The sequence below is a fragment of the Aythya fuligula genome, chromosome 1 (assembly GCF_009819795.1).
Source record: "Aythya fuligula isolate bAytFul2 chromosome 1, bAytFul2.pri, whole genome shotgun sequence".
NCBI lineage: Eukaryota > Metazoa > Chordata > Aves > Anseriformes > Anatidae > Aythya > Aythya fuligula.
Genome location: NC_045559.1, coordinates 144,760,734 through 144,783,525, shown reverse-complemented (window position 1 = coordinate 144,783,525; position 22,792 = coordinate 144,760,734). Strand labels below are relative to the sequence as shown.

Sequence of the window (22,792 nt, the reverse complement as noted above, 5' to 3'; positions counted from 1 at the left end):
TCCGAGGTATTTTATTTAAATTATGATCTTTAAAATAATAAGATTAGCTAGTCTAATGACCCCTTACTACATATACAAGAAAACTAGAAACAGAACTGTTCTTAGCTAACAAAACTCCCCTGACTTAAATTATATTTGCTATCTCATTTGTCCCTGTGGACATTACCTAGTTTTCCCTTGCTCTTCTTACATCTGATCGACAGAAAGCTTTTGTGGGGCAGGGACTGTCATTTACTGTATGTCTAAATGGGACCTAGGCCACAAAAGCCTAAAAGCTTTGAAATGTTACTACAATAGCAAATAATGAGCATATTTGACCACTCTTTCTAGTGGATGAGACTTGCAGAAGCTATATTTAAAACTAATAAGGAGGAGAAAATTTGAAAGTGATATTCTCCATTCTTAGGAAACTATATAATGAAAATAGTAAAACCACCTCACTTTGCCTTTCTGCACTGTTAGTAACAAGATTAATTATTGATCAGGTTTTCAGCTCTACTGGAACACAATGACTTCCACCAGGCACTGAAATGCAGGCGTGACTGCAGCCCACAGACTGCTCCAGCAGCCAACACAATGCTGCCTGCTCTCCTTCCGTTCCCAGAACTTCTTTCTGCAACCACTGTGTAGTTATCCTGATTCAGCATCTCTCGTTTGAGCTTTGTAAAGGAAGCTTAATATTCTTGAGCATCCTCTGTTCAACTAAAAGTTGAGGGAATAGAATGGGAGGAACGCAGAGAGCAACCACCAACCCAAAAGCTACCAGCCCCATAAAATTTCACTTTTTTGGAGAAAAACAAAAACCCTTCATCATCCTGAAAGGAAACGGATGCAATGAAGAGCTATTAACACAAGCATAAATTCAGAAAGCCTGGACAGAGTTGCACCAGCAAATAAGCACACAAATAACAGCTTTTCCAACCTGTTAACTTACAAAAATTAAGTCCCTGTGGGTGAAAGTTGCCATGAGACAGTTTGGCTCCCTCAGCCTTTACTCACTGGGATGAAACTCCCTACACCCTGATGCGAAGCCTGGTGTCCATCAGAGCACCCTACAGCTCCTATGGGCACAAACAGCACACATTTTCCTCTCACAGGAGGCCAAAGGTTAAATCTGTAAGCCTAGAAAAGATCATTAAATACCAAAGTCTCACTTGACACAGAATTGGAACCGCTGATGCTGTCTCCACATACTGTCCCCAGCAGGCTGGGGTCTCCTCACTGGAAGTGCTCGCACCGAAATCCAGCTGAGCCTGACAGCCAGGAGCGCTTCCAAGTTCTTTCTATCGCAGGCACGAGAGGGCAGCTAAGGGCAGAAGACCTCCTGGGAGAGTGCTAGAGAAATGTCCCAGGCAGAGGAAGCCAGACTTGGCAGCATTTGTATCCATACTCTTCGTCCAGAGCAGACCTTAAAGCAAATCAGGCAGCCAGCAATGCCTCCCCCCCGCCCCGGCCCCTCTTCAGAAGGAACTACTTCACTATCTCTGTAAGGATACGGAATTAATTAGCATGTATATAGTGTGAGCAATCGGGAGACTTGAACCTGGGACTAAATGAGAGCCAAATTATTTGACACTAAAACATTCAGTGAGAAGGAGTGAAAAGGGTCAAGGAAGTACTGGGCCACTTGACATCAAAAAGCAGTATCGGTGGTAGGAAGGGGAAGCAGAGAAGAGTAGCTTGCAGTGTTTTTGTATCCCTTCCTTTATACGGCTGTGTTGGCACACTGGGATGTAGACTAGCATGTCCTGCTGGGAAAGGAAGAGATGTGACAGGACTGAGGAATCGCCAGCCCAGGGCAGGATCTCACACCGTTTTTGCACCAAATACACATATCCACACTCCGTGCCCCCTAAGCATGCAGCAGGTCTGCTGAAAAGTGAGCCCTTTTGTCGTACAAAGATAAACAAGCAAAAGATTAGTTAAAAGCCTGCTACAACTGTTGTGCAATAAAAACAAGTGACAAGCTTTTAGGCTTAATTGCTTCATCGGTCCAATAAGGGAATAAAGTATTCTGAATCTAAGAGCTTGTTTCTTTTCCAGCTACATCAATTAAACTAATAAATAGATCTCGCTCTCCAGACCTTATTTATACTATACTACTCCAGACCAGTTACAAAGCTCCCCATCTCTAAAACCATGAAAACCTAGCATTTAAAGAGACCAATTTATGGAGTTTTAATTCAGCAAAGCCTCAATCACCTTCCTGAACTAAGAATTTGTCAGTTTTGTGAATCTCTGAAACAAGCAAGCCTGTTTATCAAAATTAAGAGAACACCTGAGACACCTATGAGAATAAAACTTCTACAGCCATCTGCTTGCTGGCCAAAATACTCTCTGCCAGGTTCTCTGTTAACCTCTGAAGTATGGTTCAGCTGAACTGGAATCAAGCTACAAGGACCGCTTTAATCTTCTAAAGCCACACTTCACTTTGGAGCAGGCTCATGTCTGCTTCAAGTTGCACCTTCCTAACTGTGCCTATAAAAAATCTGCCTTGTCTACTATAAACTACAAGAGCCCACAGCCAGTACACCCCAACTGCACCCTGAGTTCTCCTTCTCACACTTTGAAGGCCAGAGATAACTGTGGTATAAAACAATTTGAGAATGCCTTCTCCACTAGGTGTATCTGTGAGGAATCTGATCCTACAAATGTGTGTTCAAGAGCCAGAGTCATTTGGGTTGCGATGACTGACTATAATCGGTCTCTGTAAACACTTGGCTCATATCTGTCTTTGCCATTATGCAAAAATAGAACAAATATTACTATTTCCTTATAGGCATTTTCTACAGAACATTGCCACAGAAATAAAGCTCTCTATAAACATTGGAAATGAGTGGTTCTGATTTCCTTAAGGGTGTATTTTCCATAAAAAGTCTTGCTCCAGTGCTAATTACAAAATTAGCAAGTAGCTTACGAGTAATTAGATTGGGGTGTTAAATCACTAATAATCCTTAAATAAAACTCCTAATTAGGACACACTGCACATTTATCTGCAAGCTAGATCTGACAGACTGTCCCAACTTTCCTTTTAGCTGATATTTAGGGCACCACATGGAAAGGAAAGTCCCCCAGGGCGCCCTGTTCGGGAAGGAGCCTTTACATCACCTGCACCAGTATGGCTCCTGCACCCACCCACCCTGACCCCAGAACAGAAGGCCTGGCCATACATTCAGATACCACAGGGTCATCCATCTCCAGCTTTTAATTACACAGGAAGCATGGAAACTTATCAAGAGCAAATACCACGAAGGCATTTAGCTGCTGATACCATAAAAATTACAGAACTATCAACACTACCTGGTCCTCCCTCCTCCTGCATGGTATTTCTCAGGCTCCGAGATAAATTTAGTTAGGTAGAAGCTTTGCTTTTATTACACCTAATAAAGCAGCACCTGATACAAAGGCATCTCACTTGAGAATTGATCCACAGTAAACTAAAACAATGCAAACAGCAAGGGTTGTAATTCCTTTACAGCTCACTTAGCTGAGACATATTTAACTGCTTCCAACAAATACAACTTTATTGACAGGCCATGCATCCCAAAGACAGTCTTTCCAAGCATTCCGTACCTTACTCTAGTTTCAAAGTGAAATAATCTATGGTCCCAACTACTTTTGGACAAATCCTCTCTCTGCCAGAGGCATCCACATGATGAAGCCAGCTGTGCCACAGGTACCTTGCCATTTTCAGTGAGGGTGGGGGAAGAAAGCTTTAAGTGACAAGCACAGCAACTTCAAAACTAAATATCAGTCAGCTGCTTAAAAACAACAACACTGTTTTTTGGAACAATTTGTATTTCCTTTCTCCCACCAGCTCCACTGAGAGTGGTTTATGCCCAAAAGCACCAGAAAAATCAGCTTGGTTACCACAGTGTCTACATCTGAGTCAGGATGCTCCTGCTCTTCCCTCTTTTGCAGGCCACTGAAGTTCAGAATTGACACCTTCCCCACACACATTCAATTCCAGAAAGGAACAAGCCAGCATTAACCTGACTGGAAACAGTGAATTCTCTACTTGTGACCCAAAAATCCCAGTTATTTCAGCTATCCTGAAGGTATTTACCTGTGAGGCCCCATCGTTGGGATTTCTTAATTTCCTTGACATCTACCATTTAACATTCCTTTTTGCTTAATACCACAGCAATTAACCCAGCAAAAACAAAGTATTTGCCACATCCATCAGGAATGAAAACCTATCATACACTTCCTACAGCCACAAGAGTTCATACAGCACACCAGAATGAACGATTTTCTCAAACATTTTTCTCCTGCTGCAACTTACAGTTTCCAATGGATACACCCAGCCCTCTGTATTCAACCACTTGTTAACACCAGAGATGGCCAGAGATATTGTGACTAAAGCAGGGTGCTTGGTCAGAAAGCGCAAGTTCTACTAACTCAAAAGCCTTTCTCAGAATGGTGTTGCAAACCCAGGATGTCATTTTTGGGAAAAACCAAGCACAGTAACACGCTGACCACATCTCAGCTACATTGCCCAGCAGCTGACACCTAGGTTTGCCACAATCAAGATTTGAATCCCGGTCCTGCACAGCTTCTTAAAGCTGCACTTTTTTTACTTTCCTGTTTTCCAGCCCCAAGGGGAACTAAGATCTCTGAAGTTGCATCACAGAGCTTTCAAATCTCAAATATTTTGGGGAAGAAAACACTCCATGACCGAAGACATGTAAGGGCCACATTAACAGCTCCAGGAATTAAGGATAGTGATATTACAGTGAAGCATTTATAATCAAAACCTGTAATCCAACCCTGCTCTTCTGTGTGTATAATAAGACTATAATAAGGCCATGAACCAGAGCACAACTTATTAACAACTACTCCACAAAAAGGATGTGTGAATAGCAAAAAAAAAAAAAAAAAAATATATATATATATATATATATATATATATATAATGTTGCTGTTTATTTGACTGCTGTGGCACATCTCTGAAGCAGCTAAATGAAATTAACAGCTAGGCTTGGCAGCACATGAAACACACACACACCTTAGGGAAAATTAACAAATCTAAGTTCAAAGGTTAGGTACATGTTTGCCAGCAACGTTCTTTTATTTCATTGATTCAAAAAATAAATAAATAAGAATCTTTGCCTTTTTTTTTTCCCCCTTCGCAAAGATGCAACAAATTGTACTTCACATGAAGCTGGCAGAGTCTTAAGCCAGCAGGCCTGGCCCACAAAATGGCAAGTGTCTCCAGCAGCTGTTATTGTTGACAACATGTGACAACATGGTATTTCCAGACATCATCAACAACATCCCCAATTACTGCTAATTTTGTGCAGGATTACAACATTTTCCTATGTTCATTAGCTACAATTATCTTAATAACAGTAGCAGAAAGAAGATGAAGTGGAAAAAAAACACAGAATGTGCAAGTGAGGTTTGCTAGGCGACAATCTGGAAGACGGTAACAAGCCAAGACGCAGGCTTAACCTGAGATACAGGGCATTACAAAGTGCTTTTGGACCATTCTGCCTTTTTCATTCATTTTAAAGCAAACGGGAAGTTTTCTAGTGTGTCATTTATCACAGAACGGTACAAAGAAAAAAGTGTTCACGCAGACCTGGATAAAAGGATCATTCGGGTATGAAGACTATTTTCTGTTATCTCTCACAACTGCACAAAGCACTGTGGTGCTCATACGTTTAAGCTGGGTATTTAAGCACACTTTCTGTGAAACAAGCAAACAAATCACACTCCGAAATAACTTGCAGGTTAGGACAATCAGGTGAGATGGAAGAGGCCCATGTCTAAACCTGTAATCCATCTCGTTAGGATGTCCCATTTATTATGGGCACTTATCTCACCATCATTTTGTCAGAGTTTCCATGTCTAAGCTAAGAAATCATTCCCCTCCAAACGAGTAAAAATGTGGTTGGAACTGTCATTCTGACAAAAATGTTTTAAGACAGCTTTAACCTAGATGGCTATTTTTCTTGGTACGACACCCTACATAAGCATGGTGTTTTATGGATACCTTCAAGCAAGGATCTGAATTTAGCACTCAAACTGTTGTTTTACAGGAGCGCGTGCCAAGTGCTTTTCATCTCATTATGCTGGTTTGAAATAATAGTACTACTTAAAGTAACATCATGCTAGCATAAAATGCAAGAGTGATTTCCAAGCAGCACAATAAACCACTGTTTCATGATGGTCAGTTGCCTCAGTCAGCGTTACAAATTCCAACCCGCTCAAGCTCCATTTAATTCCTCCTGTACAGTTTTAAAATATACTATGCCCTAGGCAGATTTATTGAAATCATTCTGTGTACTCTACCCAGCTGGAATTATTTTGATCTTCCAATTAGAAGATTTTGGTCATTTACCCCTTCTCCACATGTTCTGCATACCGTACATAAAGCATTATTGCTACCGCTTGCAAAATTATCCCATAATTAAGGCTCAGCTTGCAATGAAAAAAAATATTATAACAGAATATACAAAGCCAGTTTCAGTCTGGAAACTTTCCAGTTCTGGTCTAACCTATGTAACATCAGACAAATCGCTTCCTCTCTGTTCCTTCCCCTTACAAAGTGCTTGCTGTACCTATGTCATCCCTTGAGGCCAAGGGCTGGCTTTCCCTCTGTATAATGTGATTTACAGCTGGGATTTCTCGAACGCTACTGTAAGACAAAATCACTGCAACGGTTCAGAGCCCTGCTCCACTAGCCACCCTAATCCCAGCCCTTGCTGGTACTTCTAATGGGATCCCTGCTGCTCCTCGACAATGCTCCAGCCAGGAGAACTTGTCCCATCACCGTGAGCCTGCTGTGCACACACAGCTCCTCAACGCCAGCCTGTGAGATGTGCTCTGAAGTCTGAACTTGCTCCACACCCAGCAAAAGGCGCCGGTTTTACACCCCCAAAAAATCATTCCCAAGGTAAAACGCTGCCTGAAAAGCCACTGCTTCAGCACTGCCTGCTGGGTTTGGGTACAAAAAAAGCCCCAGTAATGAGCCTAACCCGCTTTGCTCCTTTTCCACTCGGGGCACAGCACTCAAGTTCAAAAGCGTCCTTTGGGGTGGGGGGAACCCGGCTGGTCCCCCTCCCCAAAAACCCTACACAGTGACCCCTCGGAGGGAAGGAAAAGCCCCCCCGGCCCCTGCCCCTCCAGGAGGGGGCTCCCAGCCGCGGGACCGGGGGGGCGCCCGGCTGGGAGCCACCTGAGGAGGGCTGGAGGGGGCGAGCCCAGCCGACACCTCTAATAATAACCCAAAAAAGACGTATTTTAGCAGAAAAACCTCGGCAGCACGGTGTCAGGCCGATCATGGGGGGTGGGGGGGAGGCAGCGGCGGCTGTCCCCCTCCCCACCACCCGCGGCAGCTCCCACCTTTCCCCGGGCAGGGCACGCACAGAAAATAAAGACCTCCACAATCAAACGCATTTATTCAAAACAAACCCCCAAAAGCCCCACAAAACACACCTCCCTCCCCCGGGCGCCCCGCGGAGCAGACCCCCGACCCCCAGCACTCACCTCAGGGGGACGCGGCCTCGGCAGCGACCGGGGGCAAAACCGCCTCTCCTCCGGCTGCTGGGGCACTTCCACTTTTCTGTCGTGGTCTTGCAAACCCGGCACGGTGCTCCCTGCCCCTCGCCCAGCCGTGCTGAGCCGAGCCGAGCCGAGCCGTGCCCGCTCCCCCAGCTCTGCTCGCAGACGCCTCCCCGCGGTGCCCGGGCAGGGGAGCTCCCCCTCCGCGCCGCCCCGCCCCGGTACCTGCCCGCTTTCTTTCCTCCCCCTAGCCCCTTTTCTGAGTTTCTTTTTTCTTTTTTCTTGTTTTATTTCCCCTAACTTCATTGCCCGCCCGCCTCCTGTGTGGACGGAGCCGGAGGGAAGGGGGCTGTTGAGGTTGGAGGGGGCTGGATGGAGTTGAGCACAACAAAGACCCGCTTGATTCCCCGTAATGCCCAACAAAAGGGAAACGCTGCGAATGTCATCGTTATCACCCTGTGAGATACAGGGTGAAAAACAACACTTCTTACGGGGTTTGTAGTTTCAAAACAAATGGCAGCTTGGATGCGTCTATTTCTGTCCCGGTACTATAAGCAGCTTGCTCACGCCCTGCTGCTTTAGTGCTGTGTGTGCTGGCACTGTATGCAGAAAGCATAAAGGCAGCAAAGCCACAAGTCTCTGGTGACAAAGAAGTCTTTTGGCAGCTTCTCGAGTGAGGAGACTGGCTGTTAAGACATATTGCTCACAGGTGAGAACCTGCTTAACTACTGGCTCAGGTACTTAGCCCTTAATACACATCCCTGCATCCATTTTACTCCTCACATGGCCTGAATGGTGCTCACCTGGCGATGGCACCTGCACCTGCTGGAGGTGGGCAGTGTAGGCACACAGGCACCTGTCCCCATTAAAACTCAGCTGTGGTCCAAACACAGGCATCCCACCTCTCAACTTCACTCAAGCTTTCCAGAGGAAAGGTGCTTTTCCAAGGTGCCAGCCACATATCTGACCACAACTAGCTTCACACAAAGTTTGAGGAGTCCACTACCTAGTGCTGGAATGTTTAGTGTCCCTGCAGATGGATAATTTAAACCATAATCCAGACAAGTGCTCTCTCACGGGCACAGGGGTTTGGGAACAGAGCCCTCTCTGCCCTGCATCTGGAAGCTGAAGCCACTGCACAGCAGGAGTGAAGGAGCCACAAGGGCAGAAGGAAGGAGATGAGGAGAACCCAACCTCTAGCTTTGTGCCTGGGGGGCTCAGTTAGGAAATGTGCTCCCGTGATAGTTTCTATGCTGGTGACGCTCATAGTGGCAGCAGTGTAGACCCACGTTCGACCTCCCATAGGTTAAATGCTTAAATGATGTATTCTGGCTCCCTGACAGCAATCTGGCTGCCCTCTGGCCTAACAGGGATGGAGCTTTTTCTCCAAGCCTCAGCATGCCTTGGGAGCTCACTGAAGCACTATTTCAGAAAGTGAATTGAAACTCTTGGGGGGGTGGGAAAGCTGAGGAAGGCCTATAATGGCCCTATTGCTTGATGCCAAGCACTCTAAATAATCAGCTGCTATGCAGAAGACAGGTAACTTCCTTCCTGCACTTGATAAGCAACTTTCATGCATAAGTTCTGACATTTTCTATTGATTTCAACTCAGCCCAGAAAGACTGATGTCTCAGGTGGTAAGGATCTCCTAGCAGCCTTTTGTGGTGCCTATTTCTTTCCTTTCACTGCTTGAGTAATGCAGACTTTACTCTATAGTCACCTTCCTTGCTTCAAGGACTAGGGGCTAGGCATCTAAAATGGAAATGAAGCACTAGCTGTGCTCAGTGCCTCAGTTAAGGCACACCAGGTCCATACAGTTCATTTTGTTTTCCAAAAGCATGACGTACACTAACTGTATCCTATCTGACACATTAGACTATTACTTAAAAGCAGTCATTTCAAGCCAAAAAGAAACATTGCCAGTGCTCCTGAGGTGACCACATTCTAGCAAACACTGACATCCAAAAGTTTATTTACAAAGCTGGTTGTGTTGAAACTCGTTGATATGGTGTGTGTAGAGGAAAGTCCCTGCAAGCTGAAGGAGTTTCTCAAAAGTGAGAAAGCCAAAAAGTGTTCAGAAGAACCAGGGCTACATACTATGAAATTAATAGTTAATTCATTTTTGGTTCTAGGAAGAAGAGAAACAGGAGCACAGGTATGCAAACAAGCCCCCGTATCTTAACACTTGCTGATGCCACCATCACATTAACACAGCATGGAAAGGTTTAGATCACACAGGACTCTCCAGCAGTGACCTGGGTTGCTGCTTTCACTAAGGTGTTGTTTTACAATGCAGCTAAGCTGGTTTTGGAGCTATCTGCTGCCCTAACGGTGGCAGTCCTGCTCCTGATGCTTCCTCTGTTGGAGCAAAACTAGTAGAAAGCAAGCTTATTTCCATAGCTGGTTTAGCTTCTTGAACGGACTCTGAGAGCGAGTGCTGGGTAGCTGAGAAAGAAGCACAGAGCAGCTGTAGTGCTGGGGAGAGGAGACAGGGACTGGGATTTGGGGCAGCAGGCACCAGTTTGATTTAACCACCCTATGAAACTCACCTTCATAGAAAGAGCTCAGAAGAGAGGGTGTCTTAAACCTTGCTCCTCCTATGTACAGTATTTAATTTGCATGGCACAAATGGACTGTTAGACAAAGAAGGATTTTGTTACTTAACAGAGAGGATGCACCAGCAGGCAGAGGGAAAACCTGACTCCTTGTGTGTGCCTAGAGAACTGATGACAACCGCAAGAACAAGGCACTAAACCAAGGCCTCCCTATTCCCCCTGTGTCCCGTCATTTTCCCCACACCTGCCTCTCTATCACCAAAGTTCATTGCCAGGGAGAAGCACCTGGCTGGCTCTTAACATGACAGCACTGACAGCACATGCAGTGGCTGTGCACTGATGCCACGACCCATCAGCATTGTCTTGGCAGGAGCACAGGCTGCATCAGCTTGGCTCTGCTGGGCCCTGCACACAATCTATCCCCAGCATCTTTGCAGGACACAGCACTGTGCAGCAGGCATACCAGCTCCCAGCATGCAGTCCACGTTGAAATATCATTGCAACAGTGAATAAACTATGGGATTGTTCCACTAAACTGACGATATTTCATTAAAATAACAATGTTGTTTCTGGTTTTAAAGCAGATTCTTTCTCTATTAGCAGACTTAAATGGCCAGTTTTCCTTCACATCCAATGTATACACACCCAATTTCTTGGTGTTCATCTGTTTGCTGACCTAGTAACATGTGAAACTCAGCTTTTGCAAAGCCACAAATTAGAAGGCAACAACAATAAAAAATATTTTACAACATATAAATTAGTTAACAATGTTTACTGTAGAAACAATGTATATGGCTTTGGAACAACAACAAAAAAAATATATTAATTTGGAGTAAAACCTTTGTAATAGTGAGTTAAGATCACCCACTGGTGTTAACTGCATCTTTTCAATCTCCAGTATGAAAAGAATGTGGCTGAGCTATGTGCAGCCTACCAAGAATGCTGTTGCAAATGTACATTCATTCTTTTATTGATAGTTATGAATCTAAATTACTATCATATGTGACACTAACCTGCAAAGAAATGATTGCTCCTTGCTCCTCCGTTAGAACATGCCATTATATATCCATTTAGGGGATGAAATCCTGAATCAGGAGGAATTTGAAATCATTTTGAACTGCCGATCAGCTCCTTTCTCTAACCTACTACTGCTGGGAAATTCCGGTGTGGGTACACCAAGCAACTTTGCAAATAAAAGCATAGAAACCATCCTTAAGAAGACGTGCAAATTCCCATGGCATGAGCTTTACCAAAGTGCCAAGCGTGCCATGGCATGCTCTGTGGTTGTTTTGAGGCTGCGCTCCTATGTTCAAGTGGATCAGCCTTCACTTTTTCACCCTTTTTTACTCCAAATTGAGCAAAAGTAGAGATCATGTTAACCCCACACTATTCTTAGCATATATTCAACTGGTATATTTCTTTTAGACTTCACATTTTCTATGGAAATATAATTTCAGCTATGCATGTTGGAGAGACAAATGTGTAACGTTGTCTTTTCTTGTCCCCAACAGCTATGGCACATACTATGTAGATGTGTTGGCTGCTTTTTAACAGAACAGTCATTTGAAAGAAAAACTTCTGTAGTTTGACAGCTTAAAGCTTAGGTAGGAGGTGTGAATCATTGCCTGAAAGCTGGGAGACACTAGTTTTGTGTGAATTGCATGGGGTGAAGTGAGGACAGCAACAGGTTTCTAGACAGAACCGTAGCAATCTCAGGAAGGAAAAGTGGAGAAGCAGGGTCAGAGAAGGTTTGAGTCAAGGAAAAGGAGAGGGCGTATTTTTAATTATGCCAAAAATACCTGTTTTTCAAACTTTGAAGGCATTTCAGTTCAGCTGCAATTAAACATATAGGCAGGTTATGTCAAAGAAAATAAACTGACAGGTGAGGAAGTAATCTACCATGGCTACAGATGTGGTAGGTGATGCAAAAATGAGAAGAGACAAAAGTGACCTAGAATATACACATCAAAGGATTGACCTCTATTGCTTGAATGATCACAGTAAAGACCACTATTTTTAAAGGAGAAATCACACAGCATGATAAAAACATTGGGAATAGAGAAAAGGGAACAGAGAAAAGGAAAAGGGAAAGGAGAAGGAGTTGTCCTTTCAGAACGAAAACATTTTTATACATAAACAACATACAACAGCCTGACTTCCTTGGTTCTAGTGAATAAATGTCTCTGCTGAAGTTCTCCGCCAAGGTTAATGAAACATTATGAAAGTTAGTCAAGGAGAAAAAAAAATGTATCCATTCAAGGGTATATGAATTTCACAGTATTTTTGTGTCTGTCACTTCTAATTATATTCATCAGTGTTTATTTGTTTTTCAGATTAGACAATGGTCTGCTCAGATTGCTTTCTTTCCGCAATTCTATTAGCTAAATTCATCAATAAGGACTTGTTTTCTAGATAAAAATTCTATATCCTAACCTGGAGACTCATATATCATTTTCTATTCTGGCAGTGAACAAATTACAGGATTGGGTAGGTCATTTTGATACCGGTACAAGCAAGGCAAATTAAAAAGGGAGTATCAAAATTTATCTCATGTGCCATATTCAAAGGTTTCCTTTTCCACTGCTATGGATTTTCTGTTTCTCTAGATCCATTCTGTACAGTGCTAAGCTAAATGCTAAGCTTGGGCAAATTGACAAAGCCATAGATTTCTATTCATGGGCTTGCATTAATCGAGGTCCATAGTATTTTAATATGCCACATATCATCATGACAATTAGTTTGGGGAAGTACAAGACTGGAAATACTGGAGCAGCTACTAACCTCTGAATAACACTGCTGCTGATGTGAATTTATGACTCCATAAGGGCCTATCACAACAATAAAACTACTGATTGTTGATGTGTTAATTGAGGATTGAATTACCAAAAGCTTCAGCTGCTTGGTGATGGCTGCATTTTAAATAATGAATTAGATGCCCTCGGCTTCTACAGAGAGAAATGTGTTATGTTGGTAGAAGTAAATGTTCTGAAAACTTACATTTAGGCATTCTAGAGACTTGTGAAATGAGTGTTTCAGGCAACTGTGCCATAGATTCTTATCATCTACATCTCTATGCAAGTGATTTACGTACTGGGGTCAGGTACACAAAATTCTTTATTTTTAAGGTTGAAAAACACTAGCTTCATGACTTGTGTAACAATGCAAGGCGGGGGATATCTGTATTTAGCTGTATTTTCTTTAACTGTATTTTATTCAGTTACATGTGGTTACAGTGTGGCTTTGTTTATTCTAAATTCTTAATGAATCATTTTTATAAACTCTTATTTTAAGAGGAACTTTTTATTCACTGGAATTACATCCAGTTCCTTAATACTGCCAGTTCAAAAGCTACTTTTTTCAGGAAAAAGTTTTCTCAAGGGAAGGGTGTGCAACAAAGCAATCAGATTACCAGAGCTTACACTTACTATGTATTCAGTGAACTATAGAAAATAATAACATGCATGCCCTTATCCTACCAGAATTTCTAAATGGACAGTGTAGCTGCTGAAAATGAGAGGATCTATTCTGCATTATTCCAATAAGGATTAATGCCTAGCTTGAATAAGGCTAGAGAGTCCTAAAATTAATATATGTTTCTGATATGCCAAGCAAATGCCCTATACACTTCTTGTTCTCCATGGGTCAGCCAGCTGATCTTTTTCTTCAATCCCCCCACTCTTTCCAATGGTTTTACTTACATTCTACTGAGAAAAGGGAGTGTTTCTGGTGTCTTAAGAAGTCTGTAGGATGAAATTGTGATTTCATGGGTCTCTCAGAAATGCTGAATCTTAAAAAATGGTATTCAATTTCTTATATCCTTTTATCAGTTTAATACTGTCTGTAAATGCATTTAGACAAAAAATGTCATGATCTTAACGTATAGAAATTTAACTCTCATCACACTTGCCACAGAAGCTTTCATTTTATTACTGATAAGCATATCATTTTGTAATGAAAATATCATATGGTGCTGCAAGCATGAGCTCTAATGAAGCAGCTTACTCAGCAAAAGTAGCTATCTCAAATCATTGGCTGTATCTATGCTCTCCTGCTACATGGCATGTGGCAGCACTCTGCAGGTCACATTCCTCAGATGTTTACATTGCTTAGTCAGAGGCTTTTTCTGGGCCACGCTCTTGGAAAAACATGGGGGAAATGCCAAAAATACATAACCCTTACAATGTTCTTACATAGTTCAGGCAAACCGCATCATGCTGTGCCCCAAGTACTCCAGCACGGATTCCCTAAAGCCATTTTCAGTGACTATTCTGAGGCACAGATAGCAACAAAACTAAAGAGATGGGGGAGTAAAGCGTGGCTTTCTTGGTTAGAGATTCATGAGGTGTAAGTGTGAGGTGCTTCAGAGGAGCTTGACACCTTGCACACAATCACAAGCGAAGGAGAAGAAGAGAGGGAAGAAGAAAGAAGGGTAAAAGTTGGAAGACAAACACATCTCCAGAGAAGATGATGATGATTAAACATTCTGTATCTCCACATAACTTTAGGCCATCCCCCAACATCATTGATAAACAATTAAGGACCTCATTATTCAGGGCCACACCATCAGGCTTGCCAGGCACCCCTTTTTCCACATCCTAGGGAGTCACATCTGAGCAATCATCACTGATATTCTTCCACTCCACAGGAAAATCAGCCTGGTTATCTCCAACTGGTGGCTGAACACTATCTAAAAGTAGCTTGCCTACACTTTGGTTTAGTTTAGGCAATAGCTTAACAGTTTCTAGGTCTTCACAGTTTGGTAGCAGACTGGAACCACCTCTACAACAGTTTAATGGAGCTGTTCATAAAGCTGGGAATTACTATATCCATCAAACAACAGTTTGATCTTCTGGATGCAGTGTCTTCTGGAGTGGGCCAAAGGACTAGGGGTGGGCATGTGTCTTGTAGAAACTTTTTACACTACCATACCCATGCCATAGCCTTAGAGGATCTTTAGACTGCATAGATTCTCAAAAGTGCCTGTAATCATTTAGTCAAATGAATCTCAGCACATTTTGTTTAGTAAAGTAAGATTATTTTTAATAGAGCGCTAGCCCAGTTTTTGTCCAATTGTCTTAAAGTCCAATAAAATATTTTTTATACCATTAATTGAAAACTTAGTCTGAAAATAAATGGTTTGCTAACCACTTTTACATTCTTTAGGAAAACATGAATCACGGGTGAATTGCAGGTTTGGTTCCTGAAATTCTCTGGAGAGCATTAACAAAACTGGTATTTTACTTGTAATCTTATACAGGGAATTGACAAAATTCCTCAGATAACTTAACCAACCAGTTAGGCATAATAAAATATGACCTTTCCATTAGTTTTGGTAGATCTCTGACTTTGCAAACAACACAAGAATCCTTATTCAAGTGTCTTACGAGTGGAATCAAAGCAATAGTGGCAAGTCTGTGAAGTTTGTATGTTGATTTAATTATACTTTAATATGTGTACAAAATTCAGTACTCGTGTTGAAGTTTATATTAGCAAATTAATATTGACTTGAATTGTATGATTCAAATGAAATTAGCTGAATTTACAAATTCAGAAGAAATTCAGCAAAGAAACAAATAATGAAAAAAATGACTTCTTGTCACTATAGCTCAGCAGACTAATAACTACATATATATATAGAAACCAGACAAGCATTGATTTTGACAGTAATACTCATTCCAGATTCCAACATCTCAACAACTCAGGTGTTCATGACCTCTTTATCTGAAGATCTCTATACCAGCAGCTAACAAAGCTAGGGTTTAGATTGAGCCAGTTTGCCTTGTGCACCACGGCCTCAATTTCTTTCAAATAAAAAGCCAAAGCTCTTGCCACTGTGTTTCCAATCCCCTGCTTACCATGACAGCCTTGAAAAAATCACCCAAGAGCAGAGATGTCTTGTGTTATTTTGCACGAGCAGAGTAGAGGGAGTCGGTCTGAGACTACATAGCACATGTGCAATAATAGTAATGAACCTTCTAATTCTTTTCAGTGAGATACTATTTCAAATACATGTTGTCATCATTATTATTTCAATGAATGAGTGCTAAGAAATGAATTCATTTATAGAGACATATGCAACCCATTGTGGTGTGTCACTCTTGTTGTCAATGAGTTTTGTCTAAGTATGACTGAATATTTTTTTCTGCAACCTAAGAAGAACCAGGCTTTAAGCAACCAATGATGCATGTGAGTCTCATCAGAGAAAAATACTGACTGTAGGGAGCTCAGGAGATGTGTTCAAAGTCTGTGAGACAGAAGTTAGCCCAAACAGTATGGTGACATATTGAAAGTCTTCAGCTTCAATATTCTGTCCCCTAAAAGGAGTATATATCATATAGAGAATTTTGTTTGTGCGGAAAGCTTGGCAAAATGCTGCTTCCTTCCAAGCTAGCTTCTGAAGCAAACTTTGTATGTTAATGTGCTCTTGAGGACTTTCTTGGGAAATAATTTCAGTACAGCTTTTTAAATTCTACAGGAAGACATTCTTAGCGTACTTGAATCTAGCCAAAGAATCAGCTGGCAGGTTTTCTGTTTCACGTGCAGGATAGAGTCTTGGAACAGAAATATATGGAACAAAATCAGAAAACAAAACAGGTGAAAGAATAGTTTGCCAGCAAGTAAGATACATGTATGTACATTTCAAATGGCAATCTATGCCTTCCAAAAATCCCACTTTTATTTCAGGAACACTTCTTGCAGGTAGAATTTCTTTGATCTCTGGAAATTTGTTAGACCTAGTGCCCGATGTTCCAGAGCTGTCAGATTTCATAAAGAGAGATCAGATTGTGAAATAAGGGACATAGAATATAGAAATTACTTAGCTCATTTGAAAAAAATTGCTCCTTAATCTGCTACTCTCCAATTGAGCATAATATTCTACTTTTCTTAATACCAGCTTGCACAAATGGCAATAGGATTGAAATGAATTGTAATAAAATATAAAGACTAATACATTAGCTTAATGAAAGTGCATGGAAAATGGAAAGCTCAGGTCTCTACATTTAGGTAAATCTGTAAATTAGAGAATAAGTCTGTGTGTTTAGGTAGGAATTTTAAAAGGCTCTCTTAAAAGTATGGGAGAGGTAGGTCGTAGAATAAAGTCTACAGCCTTAATCCCTTTATCATTGCGATCTATTGGAAATTAGTGGTGGAATATCCCAGATCCCACAGTCTAGATGCAATCAACAAGTACAGAGAAAACAAAGCTCTCAGCTTTCAATAAGAATAATCTGTCTATTGCTGAGTTTACACACAGGCTTAATTAGGACACCCTGGTTTGTAGGCTACGTCCATTAATGACACCATGTTATGCTGTCTGGGTAGATTACAGTATGGATTAAAATGCATAATGTTTGCTACGTTTACATCTGACCTACAGGTTAATACCTGCAGATTTCATCTCTGAGGTGAAGAAACATCAAATGTTACACAGATCTAAGGAACAAATTACATCAAAATTTATACAGCCTCCAGTAAAGCTAAGGTGGACTGGACTCAACAAATCCAGTACAACCAACCTCCTGTAAATTCATTTCCATGCCACTCCTTTCTTCGTTTATATTAGTCGTAGATCTGTGCCCCGTGTGGCAAGAGTAGTATTCTCTTCTCTGTCCCTCCAGCCTTGGACACGGATATTCTACCTCTCCCTACATGTGTGTACATATGTATAAAAAGGGATGGAAAAAGTTTCAGGATGAAGTCCTACTGCCCCCCCTCCCCTCCCTTTCTTGACCTGGAACTGATGAAGAGCCCTTTGTCATCACACACACACCTCCCACTACTGTACATGACAAAATAAGCTCATAGACAAAGGAACTATAGAAGGTTCTAAGGCCTCTAGGTTATACATTATTTCAGGTAAGGTATGCCTTCCTCTACAGTTTGATCCTGTTCCCACTCCAAACAAAAGCAAATGCTTATTTAATATGAATTGTTAAAGAGGAAAATGCCCAATTTTATGCTATTTCTTTAATAACAGAGTATCTGTACAACGTGTACAATGAAAATCCGATTCAAACTTTAGATTTATGTAATAGTATTTGTAAAGATACTTAGGGAACAAATGGCTTATATTGGACAATTCTATCAGCAATGATGAAGAATGAAGTAACTTCAGGGGAGTAGGTAAATATAAAAAAGGCTAAATTATTTTTCTTTAAATAAGGCGGGTTTTCCTCTAATACAGAGGAAATATCAGAGGAAAAAAAAAAAAAAAAAAAAAAAAAAAAAGCACACACACAACAGAATGATGGAGAAGCCTTGCCTTTACTCTTTAAATCAGAATTATGCTAGATAAATATGATATTCTAGCTTTTCCCTTAGCAATATTGGAGAAATTGAATACATATATGTGTATATCTGAGATGTGTTTACCTATATATCTCCAGGGACCTGGTGAGGTGAAAGGGTTAAATCATGTTTAACCAGAATGTATACTTAGTCTTCTTTATCTCCCTGGAACTTGTTAGCACTTTGAGGACCAATTCACTAGGAATGAATAATGCCATGAATGACATCAGCTTCCGCCAACATGCAAGAGGTTACTATGGTAATGGAGAAAGTTTTTCACAGTACAAAACAAGTACCATACTTGATATATTAGCCAGCCAAAGAAAGCAGTCACATATAAACTACAGCATCTTTCTAATGAATAGCCATTTATGCAGCATGCATGTTAGCAATTCTGCTGAGTTCCTCTGAACATCAAACTGTTGGCAGTTACATTGAAAAAACTTGGCAGATTTACAAAAGTGTTAACATTTTGTTTTCAGCAGCTTGTTTTTTTTCTCTTGGAGCCCATATCTTCAGCATATTCACAGAGTCTTTAGCCAATGCCAACCAGGAAGGTCTCTGATGTGAGCTTAAATGTACTGTATATGCACACTGAGAAGGCAGGATGTCCAAACCATGCAAGTGACTCAAAATAGACTTTTCTTTTTCTTTTCTTTTCTTTTTTTTTTTTTTTTGGATTTGTGGCAGAAGAACAGATGGCTTCTTTGTTAGGTGGCCCTTTCTTTTTTATTTGCCCAGCACCTTTTCCATAAGATTTTAATCCACAAAACAATGCAGCATGTATAGTACAATGGGAAACTCAGAAAATCTTGAGACCTTCAAGTCATATCAGTGCATATGTGCACATGCACACACACATCCAACATATATATATGTATACATATATATACTGGATTAAAGCCAGTGCCAAAGCAAACCACAACAATATTCTCTTATGACAAAAATAAATAAATAGTCAAAACAGAAGCAAGATATTACTTCCTTGTTAATTCCCCTCCCTGGAAAGAAAAACAGTGACTTCTTGTTTTGGCTATGGTCGTATCAACTCGTTTCTAATCAACAATATGATTATTGCAGGGGATGCTGAGGGATGGAGGAACGAGAAAATCTGTGAGCAGTTACAGACCATTGATTCTAAGAGTCTGCTGACAGATATCTCTGCGTTTTGCTTCAGATGGAGATTTTTGTAAACCTGGTGCCAAAGGACTTGGATAACAACCGAACAGAACTTCTTCACAGCACTTCTCTGCTCCTTCACTGCTTTATCCTTGCCAAGGATGAAGGAAGGAATAAAAAGCAAGGAATATATTTAGAGTGAATGAACTTTCAAGCAATAAAACCTTCCCACATTCTAGAAATAAGGGGTAACTGATCTTGGACTATGTCTTTTCTGTGTCACTTATGAAGTACATTCTGGCTGTAGATGCTGCCAAATATACATACTTAATATTCTATCAAAATTAAATTTCACTGCCCAAGACCTTCGTGGGATGATCATCCCATTATTCAGCCTGCCATCATTTTGACAGGCACAAAAGACGGTTCCAACTCCACACTTATATTTTTCATCAATCTTTCAAGAGGGATTTTAAAACTGATTTAAATATAAAACACCATTAATCTGATGTGTTTATATATATGTGTGTGTAAATTATTTTCTTCCTAATGTCAGAAACAGAAGAATATTTCCTGCTCTAAAATTTGAAACCTGTCAGCTCTGTATTTTCTGCTACAGAATTTTCTAAAGCATATTCTATTCTGGATATCAGAACAGCATATTTTGAGATAATATTTTTGGTAGTGTTTTCACAATGTAATTTCTTTTCTGTTTTCTCATCTGTTACAATGTTAGTTGATATGTTGATAGCAAGGGGTTTTTGTTTCAAATGTTGGCAAAAGGGTAAACAGGAGGTGGAATAAAAATAGGAAAAACTTTTCCTTTTTTTTTTTTTTTAACAGCTTTGCTTTATCCTTTCTAAGATATTTCATGTTTAACTGCCATTCTGTAAGTGCAAAGATGCAGCAGTTCCAAGAGCAGATACCCAATTTAAGACACAAACTGGCTACCACAAAGATTCTAAAAAAAAAATAAATCTTATCATTTCATTCTTTGTAGCTTCCTCACGACGTTACAGTTTCTTCAGTTTCTTTCTAATCTTACATCGACCCACTGCACATACCTGGGTCTCTTACAGCTGTTGTATTCTCATTGAAATAACCTAACATAAAAAGGAAAGCATTTAACTTGTAGTCTAGAATGAGCTCCATCCAGGGTTTTATCTTCCTCTATACAAATGATTGATATATAAAAAAGAAATATACAATATTGCAGTCTTTGAAAGTGGAGGAGACAGCAGCACAGATTACACATGTTGACCTAAGACAAAACTACAGAATGGCTGAGGTGGGAAGGGATCCCTGGGATCATCTGGTTCAAAACCCTGCCCAAGCAAGGCCACCTGGAGCAGGCTGCTCAAGACCAAGAGCCCTGCAACCTGTCTGGCCTCACCAGGCTACCATGGCTCTGGGGCAAAACACAGCCCATTTTCCATTACGTTCATAGCACACTTACAGGCTAGAGCTAGGTATATTTAATATCCAGTAAAAATCACAGATGATCATTTGGAAAGTACTTTTCCATCTGTATTTTGACAAATCCTTTTTTTTTTTTTTTTTTTTCCTTATCAGTCCTCTCGTGTCTCAGGCAGAAGCAAAAACATTTTTTTTTCTTTGTAGAAAGCTGCTTAATGCTTCTGAGCTAACACCATCCCCAAATCAGCAGTAGCTTTCACTGAAGAAAAGAAAACTAGTGCCCTTTAAAGTACTGCCACCCCATAACATTTCTGAGAGGGCCTGACCTGGCCTCTTAAGAGATGGAGCTTGTTAGGTCTGGACTCTTAAAGGTGGATAGATATTCACCTTCTTTCAAGTGTGCACTGGCCTTACTATTGATATTCAGCTGCCGACCCACAGGCATCTAAATAGGAGAACTAAACCTCTTTCAAACTACTCACTTTCACTCACTTTCAAAGTACTCAAAAAGGAAGATGTTTCAGATTTTCTACATTCCATTGCTTAGAGCTTTTACAAATTAAAAAATGTTTTAAAATCTTATAAAGATGGCTGGATTTTTTTTAAATATTAAAATACCGTCTGATATAGACAGTTGTAAATGTACTACCAAGAGTTACCATAACGTTTTACAGCATTTACCAAGACAAGTTCAAAACAGCATGACTCCATCTCTACTGTAACAGAATTCAAATGAATGAGCAGAGGAAGTAATAGTACCAAATACCACATCATTTCTACTTGTTCTCTCCTCAGCTTTGCCAACATGAATTATTTATGTTGGCTGAGCAAGTAGAATCAGTCTCATTCACAGCTAAGCACAGGTGACAAAATGTAACAGTGATAATGATGATAATCTCTCATTGCCCTCAGTTATTTTTTCTACCACTTCCAGTTACAAACACAGCATTTTGAGTCCACTCCTTCTTCATTTCCACAGCATAAGACATTTTGAAAGGTGGCTTAACAGATTTTTGGGGTGCTGGGAATTTGGGGCCAGTTTTGAAGTCAACCAGTTGAGGCCACCACAATTTTCCCAGCCTTCAGCTTTCTCTTGCTCCTAACAACACAGTCCTTTAATGACGTTACATAGCTTGCACACTGCTGTAAGCTAGCTAGGGAAGTGATTGTCCTATGCCTGGAGTTTCGGAGATGACTTGGAGGCATCTTTGATTCCTGTTACCTTGCTCTACCCATTATCCTTCACCTGCAAGCCTATGGTTCACATTAGCCATTCTGTTGTTAAATCCTTGCCATTGCATTACAGACCTCACTATCACAGCACATTTGCACGCTATTTCCCTCACTCCTGTTACATTACTTCTGTATCTCATTCCTTCTGCTCAGTCCCATCTTTCCATCCTAAGCTGAGAAACGCAACTGTACGTTTGAGCCATACACATAAACACATACAGACCTCTGAGATGACCGTCTCACTTCTGAATCCACTTTTCTACTTGAAGCACTTAACAAGTGAGATAACTTGACACCAGATGAATGGACATTAGATGAGCAAGATGTCAGGTAGATGAATAGCTAGATGGAAGGAGAGACAACAGACACTGGCTGTGAAATCTCACAGTATTGCAGATAGAGTTTCTGCCTCTAGCAGAAGACAAATCATTGGGTATTATGGCATCAGAGAAGGAAGAAAAGTTGAATGAGGAGTTTCTGATTATTATTGAGTCCAGTATTTATCTTACTAGAAATGCACAGTAAGCTAGACAGATACATTCTGCAACTGCTAGGCAGAGAGCAGAACTTTGAATGAACTCCAAAGGGAAAAAAATAGAAATGAAAGGTGCAGAACTGGTGGTAAGACAGGCTGGGAGAAGAAAGACTGTTGGGAAGGAGAAAGGAACCAA

At 41.0% G+C, this 22,792-nt stretch overlaps 1 protein-coding gene across 1 annotated transcript in view; it reads right to left on the bottom strand.

Annotated features, from left to right (window-relative positions):
- The window catches only part of MYO16 (myosin XVI), a 374,412-nt gene extending 366,806 nt beyond the window's left edge, over positions 1 to 7,606 (bottom strand). Inside the window, exon 1 of the mRNA XM_032185978.1 lies at positions 7,495 to 7,606. The gene's annotated coding sequence lies outside the window, so the exon portion shown is untranslated. The remainder of the gene's footprint in view (positions 1 to 7,494) is intronic.
- Between the last annotated feature and the right edge of the window lie 15,186 nt (positions 7,607 to 22,792).